This window comes from Lytechinus pictus, chromosome 5, assembly GCF_037042905.1.
Source record: "Lytechinus pictus isolate F3 Inbred chromosome 5, Lp3.0, whole genome shotgun sequence".
In the NCBI taxonomy this organism is placed as follows: domain Eukaryota; kingdom Metazoa; phylum Echinodermata; class Echinoidea; order Temnopleuroida; family Toxopneustidae; genus Lytechinus; species Lytechinus pictus.
Genome location: NC_087249.1, coordinates 42,493,956 through 42,509,084, shown reverse-complemented (window position 1 = coordinate 42,509,084; position 15,129 = coordinate 42,493,956).

Genomic DNA, 15,129 nt, shown 5'->3' with positions numbered 1-15,129 from the left:
GGCATGTTTATGTCCCAGGGGAACATATACAGGGGGGTACAAAAGAAGTGAGATCTTGAAAATTAATCATTAAAACTAAAGAAGCAGGCATACAATTTCGAAATAAAGATGCAATTCTTTGCTTGCCTTGGCATTGTTAAGGGGTTGAAACATTATTTGCCCTAGTTGTGAAGTCCACTAAAAATCAGGCATGCTCTTTCTGTTCTAAAATTTTATTTTTCTTTGACCATTTAATTTGTGTAATATCATATGGTTTTTACTTGTGCTTTACCCCATAAACTAACTAGATATGAAAGCTTCACATTAAGAATTGCCTTTTTTCACCACATAAAACGGAGTAAATGGTCATTGAAGTAATAATACCAGTGATTTGCCAAGTCCAATTTACAACACAAATGCTTTATGTATAGGCCCTATAAGCTCACAGAAAGGAAACCATGTTCAACTATTCTCCTGTAAATTAGTGATGTTGGCTCAAACTTTTTAGTAAAGGGAGAGAGACAGAGGGTATCAAGGCCATACTCTACTAAAGGGTCATGATTAATGTAATTAAGCAATTACATTCATTAGGTTCACTTCCATGGGTTGTAATCATTGGCGGCGGAGCAAAGCAATATCTTTCGTGTTTGGGGGGGGACGCAACAATACCCGTCCCCCCCCCCCCCCAACACAAAAGATAATCCTCTGCTCCGCCGCCAATGGTTGTGATGGTTTTAAAGTAGCTGATATGAACAAGAGTTGCTGAACTGTTAAAGGGGAATCCAGCCTTGGCCATTGAATGATGTGTTGGGAAGGAGAAAAATAAATTAAACAGAATGGTGAAAGTTTGAAAGAAATCGGACAAGCAATAAGAAAGTTATAGCTGCTTTAAAATTGAGATCACTAAGGCTGCGTTTATCCGACCTCAAGCCAGAATCGTGATTTGAATCATGATTGGAATCATGATTCAAATCACAAACATGAATCACAATTACTACAGAATCAGGGTTTAGACGACCTTCGTTCCAACGCTGTTTCTCCTCGGATTCGGACCGATCCAGTGCGCATCACAGTGCGCAGTTTGACCCAGGAAGTATAGGTCAACGTTGGACACTTAATTGGAGGTCGGCGACGTACATGTGATGTGACAACGTGGGGCGCGCGCCTTGGCAAGAACCGGAAATAGCTCGACACAATGACGTCATATAATCATGATTCAAATCACGATATCGTTTATCCGAACATTTTCGTACGTGATTCTGCAGAAACGTCTTTCCAAACGCCCTTTTTTTCGTAGTTCATGTTTGTGATTCTAATCATGATTATATTCAATTTCGACTAAACGCAATCGTGATTCTGCAGAATCGTGATTTGAATCATGATTGGAATCATGATTATAGGGTAAAAAAGTGGCGGATAAACGCACCCTAATACTATGTAGATTTCACATTGGCAACTGGGTAAGTAAATTATGACAAGGGGCAAGGACAACTTTCCCATAGGCCATGTACTTTATTATCAGGGATTTGATCCTATTAAAGTACCCATTCCCCTGGGGCAGTAATATTATATAACCCAGGTAGTAAATTGTTTTATGTCCTCATGAAAGAAAAATGTAATTTGAAATAAAACTTTTGGGAAAAATGACATTTTAGCCATAATATGTATTGGAGTACATGGAAGAGTAGTCCTTGCCTTACATCACTATGACATCCCATATGCGGCCAATTTGAAGTCTCCATGGGTATAGTGATTACCAATATTTACAACTTTTAAAAATTCATAACTTTCTTGTTGTGTGTCCAATATTGTTCAAACTTTCACCTATCAACTTGTCTGATTTTTCTTTTTCTTATGAAAACAAGTTTTTATTTGGGTTGGATTCCCCTTTAATACCTCTTGACTTTTTCTCTCTCACTCTCTCTCATTTGCTCTGAAACGCTTTGAGCATCTAATTAAGATGGAATATGTGTTTTATTATATCATCATTACTATCATTAAGGACTTACTTCCCCAAAAAACACTCTGCCAAGGAAAAAATGGGACAGTTGGCAATTTACAAGAGACTGTTTTCAGCTCTTGAAGTGATGCAATGTGATTGGTTGTAAGCAAAACTGTGATAGAGTTCTAGCATTTGTAATTCATTCTATGTAAATTACAATGAAACAGGAGTCCATTTATATCCTATTTAACAATATGAAATAAAATTATCTGGGTCCCATAACACAAAGGTTAGCAATTAATCGTATGCTTGAATTTTAACAATTGACTGTACATTGCAGTCAATGGAATCAATTTGTAGAAAAAATGTTAAGCTTTGTGATACGTTACAGGCCCCTGGGCCCTTTAACATAAAACTAAACGATTGACCTTGCAGCTGATGTTTAACATTGATCGTATACAATAATAAATATAATTGATTATAGAAATTAGCCCCTATGATCAATCAATAAGCTTTGTGAAGCAGGGCCCAGCACTGCAAATATACTAGTTTTAATTTGACACCAGCTTGGTATCTACATAGGAAAACACCAGAGAGGTGTTGAAACAGCAACACTTCGGCTTTTGGCTAACACCAGATAGTCAATAAAACTACACTAATCAGTGTTAAACCAACATCAGTTTGATTCTTAATTGGTGCAACACTTCCTTGGTGTTTTCCGATATAGATACCATAACAGGGTGGTGTTAAATCAACACCGGTGCTTGTGCTGTGTGATCACTCTTCCTTACCTCTTCATTGTCACTTTCATCAGACAGCCTCAGGTCATTACTTAAACTGTAAAGGAAGAGAAAAGGAATATTGAAACATTTATGAGATTTATGTAACAGGATAATCGTTAAAACAGTGTACGAAGCAAAAACTGTGGTGTTAGCAGGTGTACATAGAGACACAAGTCATTTTACTCCTGTGTTTATTCAGTGTTAGTTCAACACCCATGGGTATTATTACCACACCTTTGATTACTACTCTTACACAAACTCTAGGGTGTCTCTCTGACACCTCAGGGTTGCGTCCCGACTCCCAAGGGATGCCAACTGGTGTCAGTTTGAAAACCCTAGTTTAGAGCAAATACTTCTGCCCCCCAAAAATCTCTATTTGAACTTTTAAAAGAGGTAAATAATAAGTTTTCCTTAACCTGGTGTGCGTTTATGCGCCACTTTTTTACCCTAGAATCATGATTTGAATCAGGATTCTGCAGAATCACGATTACGTTTAGTCAAAAGTGAAGATAAACGTCTTTCAAATCACAAACATGAAACACGGAAAACGGGGCATTTGGGAAGACGTTTCTGTAGAATCACGAGCGAAAATGGTCATATAAGCGCAATCGTGATTTGAATCATGATTCTATGATGTCACTGTGTTGGGCTGCTTCCTGTTTGACTCTTGCCAAGCTCAAGGCATGTGCTATTATGTGCTACGCATGCATTTCTGTGTTGGTTATCGCATCGTCTACTGTTTTTTTTTTGGTCATGGCTTTAACTGCAAGTTCTAGTAAATTAACTAACTGGACAGACAATGATCTCAGTTGTTGAGTTTACAATGTCAATATTGAATTGGATTACGCTGAAATTCACTTCGAACACCATTTTCGATAAACTGACAAGATAAATAAAAGTAAACTAAATGAGGTATAATAGACTGAATATTGGAAGCAAAAGATTGATTTTGAGACACGTGCGAAAAGTTGACCTATACTTCTTGGGTCTGTGCACTGTGATGCGCACTTGATCGGCCCGAATCAGAGGAGAAACAGCGTTAGAATGAAGGTCGTCTAAACGCTGATTCTGTGGTATTGTGTTTTGAATCATGATTCAGATCATCATTCAAATCGTGATTCTGGCTTGAGGTCGCATAAACGCAGCCCTGGTCAGAAAAATTGCCTCAACTTCATTATTATTGCACTTGTGTGAACCCAACTATAGATTTGTACGGATTGGCAATGAGAAATGAAACATTGTAATACAAATAAACATGATAGGATAACAATAATTGAAAACAAATAAGGTATTCATGATATCCCCTGCTAAGATGAAGCGCAAGATCTATATTCTTCCACTAACCACCACAAACAACAATTCACTCATTCATACTCAAAGAGCATACATTTATTACCCATCTCTACAATACAATGCACACAATTGTTATACCATCTGGCACCCTTCTCACTCAACAAAACAAAAAAAATGAATATGATCAGAAAAAAAAGTGGAGCTTACAAAAAAGGCGGGTATTATCCAACGTTTGCTGTGAGCAAACACGCAGACAAAGAACTGGTACACTTCTACTCTTGTTGATTTAGGAGAAAAGTTAGTGGTTACGCCCAAATGAATAGGTCTGTCTTTGGATTTATGAGGAAGGACATGTTCTCCTAAACCTAAACATAATTGGAGTCGCACACCTCTACTTGTTTTACATGCCAATTTGGCTTGCTTTCTGGTTTATATCGTGTTACACCTTAATAAAGCTTTTTTTTCTGAATCATGTTGATGAGAATACCTTCGTAGGGATACAAAACCAGGCATTGAAGGGAAATCTAAGGTGCCATCTCTTGAGTTCATGTGCAATGTGGAGAATTCGAAAGGGGTTGTTCAAATAAGTTCTCAAGGTGACCAGCTGCAAGAGAGATGCTGGGTGCCATTCAATTTAATTCCATACAAAAGGAACTGACCGTTGATTAGACAGGTTGATTAATTTACCAAACTAATAGTACACAAACTAAGTAAATCTCAGTTAATCTCAGTCCATGAAAAAAAAAATACGACAAAAAAATATGTGGATGTTTCTCTGTCAGTTAGTTCTCAATCAAATAGCTAGGCCTATTGCTTTTAGGATCAAAATATTTTTTCTGCAGCCATTCACTATCCTAGATGCATAGGCCTACATTTTAAGAATAAACATCTAATCTTCAATATTGTTTTTTCTAAAGATGAAATGGTCAGTACTTTCACCTCATAATTTAATTTTTCATCCCACTGGGTAAGACTCCTATTCTGGATAATAATTGCCCTTACTCAAACCTATTACTGTAGTCACCTACATATAAATTACACGTAGATAAAAATAGATTCCATAATTGAGTGACCTACACTAAATCCCCCCCCCCCCCAAATCTCTCTCACTCTCTCTTCTTTCTCCCTCTCTAGGTGGTTTCAAACTGCCTAGATCACAAGAATCCCTGTTAAATTGCGAGAACCTTTCATAGGTTAAAAAATACCCGATAATTATTTCCATTCACACCGCCCTGCCCGAAATAAACCCTTCGGGAAAAGTTCCCTTAGTTATGAGCATGTGCAGTATGATCTGATAAGCAGGCACAGTGCAAGATTCAAAATCGCTGGAACAGCAGCAACCCATGGTGACCCCCCCCCCCCCTGTGACCTTGTTAAAATCCCTGCAAAAGTTCTTGTAAATTTGACAAGTACCTACTACATAGCGGTATTTTCTTTCAGAGATATTACACATAATTTGCTTTTACACCGCAAAAAAATACCTGGTATTTTCTGATCGGGGTAGATCGTGGCAAATTTCACCAATAAGAAAATACCTGGAACTGACGAACTTCAAGTCGGTCTGAAACCACCTCTTATTTTCTCTCTCTCTCCAACCTTTCCGGTTCTCATATTTCTCCCCCCCCCACATTACATTAGCGATATCCTGTCAGCACTCTCTGGGTTCTGTAGGGTGACACAACAGAAGTCAAATTCCATATCCCCAATAAGCTTCCTCATAACATCACCTGTTCATCTCAGACAGAATGGACAAACCTCAGGAATGGTTTTACCCTCTGGTAAAAAGAGGAAAATAAAAATAATATTCTTCTTTTTAAAACAAAAATCCATATGATGAAAAGAGAAAAAACAGGATCTAATTCTTAGTAGTACCTGAAGTTTTTTCTTTTTTGATAAGCTTGACAGCGCCATGTCACAGACATCACGGAACGTTCTTTTCTATAGGGTAGACAGGCAATAATTGAAATGTGTGCTGTCCACTCAAAAGATTAAAAGTAAACCTTTGAATAGAATTACCTAGTCAGTACAAAGGCAAAATGTCATTTACCATGATACTTGGAGCATATACAAAGAAGGGATAAAAAGCAAATTACTGAGATAGTTGGCATTGCTTTAATCTGACACCTTACATAATTTAATGAGATAAATTCTGCATACCTTTCTGCCTTGGCTTGGGGATAGTCCCATATAACACTTCATAGGCCTATACACTCTAAATTACATGGATTTAAATAAATCCAGATCATTCGAGATTCAATTTGAATCCTAAAAATTATTTCTAAATTTCAAAGGGTTCAAATTCAAATATGCTTTCGATTCAACATTTTAATCTAAATTCTGGGTCCGACTGTATGAGCACCTTGAGCACCTAACAAGCTGGATATGTGCGCTATATAAATCCTATATTATCATTATTATTATCATTATTTATTCACAGACAATGCAGAGTGTATCATTATTAGGCCCCTGCCCCCAACTGAAATTATTCTTTATGACACTATGCTAGATCTTAGAAAGGCAATATTATTGCCAGACTAATATAAATATCGAGATTAATACATATTTTCATATTGAAAACAGTGATAATAGGCCTAAATAAAATATATATATATTTTTTAAGAATCTATCTATGCCTAGTTTTGCCTACTATGATTTTAATGTACAGGCAAAAATGACAGACAGCCACTTAATAGTAAGGAAACACTGTCTGTGCATTGAGGGGAAGCAATATTATGCTGGCACGAAACATATCAAATTTCCTTCTCGACCTCATAATCATGTAACACTACTCAATGCTGTGGGCACTATATCATTAACATTAAGGAAGTGTTTTTTTCTTTTCTTGCTCAGGTCTTACTTCATTCAGTAATCATAATAATATCTTGTCTTCTGGATATGAATGATAACAAGTAAAGTATTTTTATTCGAAGAAAAAAATCGCAAGCAAATCTTTTGAGCTCTGATTTCTTTTTCAGTCAGATATTTCAAAAATGGAATTACTTTGCCACCCCCCCCCCCCCAAAGAAAAATGTTATTTGGTTTAATGGAAATTTCTGGCAACTTGCTGCACGACTTTTCACTGTAACTTTTATGGTTTACCATAAATTTTGGGGGACTTTTATATTATTTTCACTGTTTAATTGGGTCTTTTGTAAATTTTAAACTAATCTCACTGTAAAATTAGCCTACAAAATTTGTGTTTTCCCTCATCAAATTTCTCTATTTTTCATAGCGTTCACCACTAGTGCACCATCATACTTATTGCTATTCAAAGAAATTACCTTTTTTTTTCTACCATAATCACTTGACAAATAAGTTATATTTAGGCTTAATACATAGGGTTGACAATTGGTTTAATTGACTCTGTTTGAAATCATTTTCCAATTGCCAATGCAATGGAATTCACTCTATATTATGAATGTGTATTGTGTACTGTAGTCCTGTAAAATGAAAGCTTAAGGCCTCCATTTTATTTCTACATCTCACGCTTTTGCTTTCTACAATATGATCAGTTTTCAAGTATCATTGGAAAGAGTCTACAGACTTGATAACCCGCAAGAATGGACTCTGATTGCTAAGTTTTAGTATAGAATACATACTGTAATTATAATATCCAATGTCCTCCAGAAGCGCATAGAGGTGCTAACGTGATATGGGCTACTGGTATACAAGAATAGATTATTACTTATTCCCATCATTTTCATAAAAGGAAGCCTAAAAAGTCTTTTTACATAGATAAAAAAAAATAGCCTCCTCTAAGATAGAGAATGAAAAAGTTTCACAAAATATAAGAAATTGTAACCGTATTAGTAGGATGCAAGTACACGTTTCTTGCAAAAACAAAGAAAACAAAAGTCCTGCTCCTTGAACTAATGAGTAGTTTCACATTACATGCCTATATCCAGAACCACAGAGACAATAATAATGAAAAAGTGCACTGAAGGCACCGATACAAGAAAAACCCTCGATAAATGCCCACATTAAACCATCTGTTCAAATATGCATGAATAATCACAATGAACGCTCATAAATGGCATTAAAACGACTCACGCAAAGCACGTACCATCCTATTCCCAATACTTCAATCAATCATTTGTGTAATAACTTCACAATCAACAAACTTCAGCTTGCTGATCAGGCATAAATTGACGCAATGCTTAAAGGCCAAGTTAACCCTGACTGTAATTTGGTTTTAACAAAAGCGGGAAAATTTGAGAAAAACAGTGGTGGGCATTTGATGAAAACCCATCAAGTAATGACAGACTCATGAAATTCAAAATGTTGATTTTGTGACGCCATACAAGCGAGCAGCTATAGTACGTAAATGAACATTCCAACAATTCAAAATTCTTAATGGGTCATATTAGGACATATGACTGACATTTTTTTCTCACAAGCATTTGTGAATCGATGTGTCTGATGATATAATGAATGTATGCATCTAAAATCAATTTCATTTTTCTCGTAAAATTACATTTTAAATCACAATACATAGGGGAACTGGTGGCATGGGACGTCACAAATAAAGAAAAAAAAATGCATAACTTGATTCAAATGACAAAATTTCATTGAACCTTCATTAATATGTTTCTGTTTGGTTTTTTATATATTACTGAATACAACTTAACGTCACTTCCCCTTTAACAAAGGACATGTTGAGCTGCCAATATAGGTTAGGTTATGGATTAGATGATTATCAGCAGATATATGTGAAGTAGTAATTCAGCTTAATTATCATTTACAATATATGCAATTACCTGGGCCCCGTCTTATAAAGAGTTACGATCGATTCAATCAATCACAAGTATGGAAAGCCAGCAACACCCACATCTAAAATACATGTTTGTTCAAAACACTGTTTTCTTGACAATTCTGTATGATTCTCTTTGTTTTCAAAGGACATAGGGCAAATTTCCTAAAGAAAAAATTATGACATTAATGGATTTCCATACATTTGAGATTGATTGGATCAATCGTAACTCTTTGTAAGACGGGGACCTGTTATTCTATTTCCAAGCAATCAATCTTACCTATTTTCCACCCAAGGATGGTTTAAGCAAATCATACATGTATTTCCCTTTCTAAATGAATATAGTGAATATTTACAGAACCAATTCAGAAGTAAAATTGACTGCTTCTCAGTTCTCACTTATACTTCAAAGATACCTCCCCCCCCCCCCCCATTGCCACCCCTATGGTAAATTGTCAGGTAACAGGTATATAAGGCCTACACTGTAAAAATGCTGTATAAAATTTTAAGCACATTGTTTAAACAAGTTGTTTTAAAAAAATAAACAATTAAAAAGAAAGTTTAAGCAACTTGTTGTTAGAGTGACAGACTTGAACAATGTGCTTTTTTTTTTACTGTGTATACTCCAAATTCATTGGATTTTAAAATAAATCCAGATTGAGTGCAGGTTATAACAAGCCAAACATTGCATTTAGATTAAAATCTAAATCAAAAGAGTTTAAAAATTCTCAATTTGAATCCTGTAAGATTAAAAAAATGAATATTTGAGATTCAAATTTAATCCAGTTTGATTGAGCACTAACCTCAGTCTAGATTTATTTGAAATCCCTCTTTCAGTTAGAGAGAAAAAAAAAAGTATTATTAGACTCTTAGATTCTATTTAAGGGAATAAAACAGAAAAGTGACATATTTCAGTGGAATATATCTGAAATGAACCAGTATCTATTTAATAGCTACATGAACCAACCTCAATGTCAGATTGTCATTATCTGAAGAAATATGACAATTGAACTTTTTTTTATAATCAATCATGATTCGTACAAACTTTTCAAGGTATTCATGGGCACAGAGACACAATGCATGCAGTATGTGATAAGCACCAGAATTATGAAATTAATGTAGCAGCAAAAATTGACAATTCTTCCCCACACAAAGGGTTTGAAATGTGAAATTATTGATTGCCCCTCCAGGCAGTAAATGCCAGGTATAGGTCAGGATGACGGTCTTTACGTCAGTACCTCGTTGCGGAGAGAATAGCCCATTTAGTGGTGTTTCAATGTAAGGGTGGGAATACATTGGGACATGACGTCTTTTTTTAGCAGACGAGATCACAAGACAGGCTTTGTAAAGAAACGAGGATAAGGCACAAACGACCCTGTCTAAATGCAATCTGATAATGTCACATCACGTTTACACTCTCTGTAATACTTATCTAGCAGGTTTCGGGTAGTTACGTTTGCTCACCGTTCATTGCAAAATCATGAATGTTGCATATGTCAAGTTTACCATACTTAATTATTGGATCCTGCACGCTTAGAAAATGTGCACATTATCAGACATGTTCTTGTTTTTTCATAGTTGCATTTGCATTACATTTGATTTGCTACAGAATGTGTTCACAATATCAAATTTTCTAGCAAATATCAGCCATATACTGAAATGGCAATCCGTATTCACCATACGTTTGAATTTCACACATGTTACTATTACCTGTCCTCGATATTTAAAACATGCTAATGACTTTTCTTGAAGCTTGCCAGATACAACTCATCCAAGAGATTTTATGAGCCTGATATGAAGGCATAAAATCTTTAATACTGCTTGTGAGGTTTCGGAAACTTAATAGTTAACGCTATTTCCCATAATCGCATTTGTTGCGGTCAGAATGAAAATTGCATGTAGTATCTACTCTCTACTGGCTTCTTCAGTAGGATTAAGAGACAATCAGTCAACTAGAGGCTTATTTATACCTGGTTTGTAAACAGAATTATCATTGTCTAGACAAAATAACATGTAATGTATGTCAGGGGAATACAATGACAGTCACAAAAGAAATGACAATACCCTCTTGCAGTATCTCACAAAACATAACAATGTTGGGTGCGACAAGACAATTATCCATCTCCACTCAGATATGTACAAAAGATAAACATAACATGATGGCAATTCGGGTATAATAAGCAATTACGCTGATCATTAGAAACTCTCAATCTCATTGTAGATGGTTAGATAAAACGGACGGACGGACAGACAGATAGTCAGACAGACAGATACTAGATACAATAGATAGATGGACGGAAGGACATTACAACGGACGGACGGACGGACGGACGGACGGACGGACGGACGGACGGACGGACGGACAGACAGACAGACAGACAGACAGACAGACAGACAGACAGACAGACAGACAGACAGACAGACAGATAGATAGATAGATAGATAGATGGACAGATGGATAATCGGTAGATGGATGGGCGAATGAATGGACACCAAAAGAGACAGAAACAGATAGACAGAAAGACAGACAGACAAAAAGACAGACAGTGAAGAGGGGAAAATAGTAGAGCGAAAGGTGGAACTCTGCTAGATTACTACGAGGAAATGACATTAACAAGCTAGAATGTCTGAAGACAAAAAGACAATACACACAAAGACAAAAAAAAAACACAGAGAGGGGGGAGAGAGAGAAAGAGAATATGGAAAATAGAGCGCAAATGATGCTGCCACCCGCGGAACACAGATGCTAAAGAACGGAAACGTCAGAGGAAGTGACCAAGAGGACTATACCCTGACATACAGGAAATTAAGCTTTCAGGGAAGAGTTGCCACTAGGCTTGCAACATAGACCCACATCTCAAATGCTAATAATAGTGTGTCTAACAAGCTTATACCACGATATGTTTTCATGTTATACATGAGCGGCAAGAGATCGGGCCTACACCTATTAGTAACAGAGAAGTGAGACATTGAGACATTAAAAACAAATTATATTTCATGTGTGAAAGCATTCATTACATAACAACTGTAACACAAATTTTCTTTTGTTGTTTTCAGGTCTTTTCCTGCTTTCTTTTTTTTTTCTTTTACCCTTTCTGTCTTTTAATTCAGGGGAGGTTTTTCTTTTTCTATTTCAATGTGCCATTTGAAAAAATAATATGATTCCTTCACATACCATTATCATTATTTATTATCAATTGATTGATTATTAAACTTTATTTGATTTTATTTGTCAGGTATAAGATAACAGGTAAAAAGTTTACAATATAAAGACTCAAAATACCTTGGAAGGAATTTTATTACGATATTCTGCTTACTGATTTTTTTTTTTAAATCCAGCTTTCCTTCAAGTACAGAAATTTCTTATTTTAGCAAGATATCCGAGTGGAAAGTCTTTCTGGAAAAAAAATATATACCACTATAAATAATGCATCTTGTCTTGAAGTTGGATTACACATGTCGCTACTCCTGTACTCGGATGCATCTCTAATGAGATAGCTTCTTCATCATCTGTCATCCTCCAATTTCTTTCCCCCTATCAAACCCCTTTTTTCGAATTTTCATCTTCTTGTCATCGGAAATGCGTTATAAGGCCAAACTCGCCTTATGACCAAGTTCATATGAATAATTAATAGAGAAATAGCATGAAATTGAAAAAATTCATCAAAGTCTAGTGAAGAACAAGAGAGTAGCATTTTGAAGTTTTTTTTCATCACTTCATAATGATTAACATATGACATTATGCAATGACAAGGGCAATAGGCAAATAAGTGATGTGATGCCACACTCTCACATTCACCTATGTATTCTATACTATGAAAATTCTTACTCTCTTTTAAAAGTTAACTTTGTAGTAAGACAGACTCAACATGAAATGCCATATTGAAGTGAATATGCAAAAAGAAAAAAAATCCATAATCCATACTATCACATAGCTAGTGACATCAGTAAACTTAAAGAGTGGCTCCTATTGTGGATTATGTGAAAGTAATCACTGTCAGTTATTTTCATATATCTCATGGTGGGATTGCTTTAATGGCAATATTTGGTGAAATTTTATGACAAAAAAAAATACCATTACAAATACAAATCAAGAAAGTGAACATATTTATCGCCTCTATAACGTACATTGGGCTAATTTCTACAATGATTCATTTATCATTGCATGTGATCAATCATGAAAATAAGCCCCATGATCGGTAACTAAACTGTAAGCCCCAATTTGCTCTAATGGGGTCTGATTCATCCAAGACTACAGACTATGATTACAGAGCTTTACAGACAGAGGGCAGTATTTACCTTCTTTTCTCAGGCTCCTTGCCCATTTTGAACTGTGCCTAATTTGGGGTGAAATTATTGAGCAATCATGAGTGCTCTGTGCGCCGTTAATGGAGAGCTCAAGTGCACTCGAACCAGAATGAGAAGAAAAAGTAGTTCCCAAATGCAGTGACCCCATCGAGTATCTCGGTGCTTCATCGGGAGGAAACAAACTTAAACAGGACAGATGTATTTGAGGGGAAGCAGGTTTAAATTAGGGTACCAGCTCGACAGATTTGACATCCGTATTAACCTCTAAGTCACGTTTGTGTGTCACAGGGCGCATTCACACTCACAGTTTTAGGACATGAATATGCACTTTGAAACGTGAACTGTAAAACATGAGTGCACCCTTCCCGGATTTTGTTAAAACACATTTTTTTTTTTTAAATAAGTGTGTATGGGGGGGGGGGAGAATAAATGAAAATAAATCATTTCTGAAGGTTCCCATGGAAAGGAATAACAAAGAGGCTTCGTGGTACAATAAGAATAAATCATGCAATATCACTTCGAATTAGAACATGCTACTCACAATTGCTACTTGATTGTATTATTTTTGGCTGGTAGATTTATTCTCTCTCTTTTATATTTCAATGTCATCAACATAACATTTACATCAATAATTAGATATATCTACCTGTCATGCTAGACTTCGTTGCCCAAATAAAGTACACAAACTTTCGTGCATAGCGGCCCTTAGACATCCTGTCCTGTTCTATGAGGTCAACACGAAAATTCCATTATCAGACTTTTTCTCAGGATTTTTGTAAACAGTATTTTTCATTTCAGACTTTTTTTCTCCACATGCATCTTACAACTCCCATTCTGCTCTAAAAAAATGAAGCATAAACGCACTCACATATGATCCATGATCTATATTCCCATGAGTAATAGTACTACTAGCATGCGGCTTGCACATGACACTCCACGACTGTATCAATAAATGCACTGATAATTGCCCTTACAGCTCAATACATAACTATGGACTACTTAATCATCTTATAATCTCGTCACTGATGCCAACTGCCAAGATATGTGAAGCATCATTCACCACAAGAATTTTAAAGACAAGAATAGATCTACTGAATTCTACATAAAAATATTTTTTAATAATTTCAGAATTTGGACTCAATGATCACACCTACATACATGTACAATGTAGACTGACATGCATGTCTGAAATGGAGAATTTTAGTTACACTTTCATTATCATTCCAATCGCTTTTAAGTTCTTTTTTTTTTAATGACTGCAGGGGTTTGGGGGTGTGTTTTTTTAGAGAGAGAAAACCAATCAACATTCACAATTCATTCTGAGCAAGAAAAAAGGACAAAATCCTATTCTCAGAAAAGTAATTTTCTTGTTTTCATCTACATGTACTTCCATTTTTATTGACAACATAATAAAACATCATGTTGTATTGTTGATTTCAGCTACAAAGGCATGATTTTCACTGAAATATAATCATTGAAATATTAGCATGCACCCAAAATGCAAATTACAATAGATCATGTAATATTGATCCAACAAGGGTTGGTTGTCTTCTTTCCATATTATGGCATCATTTTAGCCAAAGCACGGATAACCTACCGCAATACATACTGTATGAAATAATTAATATCCCACCTAATTTGAATAAGAGATTACTTCGGAACATCAGGGCAATATGTCTTCCAAAGATCTCTGGTTGTGAGAAAAAAAAAATCTAATTCTGGGAGAAGAAATTTTCTTGTTTTCATCTACTTTCGATTTGATTGAAAACAGCAATGCCAGTCCTAGATCTCTCGACAACACATTCCAACCCAGTTGACCCAAAACATGAATTTCCAGAACGTTTCACGAAATAACGAAATAACACAATGATGCTTGCCATGGCAACGGGGATGTGACATCCAACGAGCAGTCTTTGAAATTGAGAAATAAAATCTATAGGAGTAAAGGGAGAAATGTTTTGATAGAGTTATCATGGATTTCGCAGTAAATATGAAACAGAGGAATGGGAGGTCTGCAAACAATTTATTGTTAAATTGATCTGATTTGTAACCCATGGGGCAAAATATGAACAAGA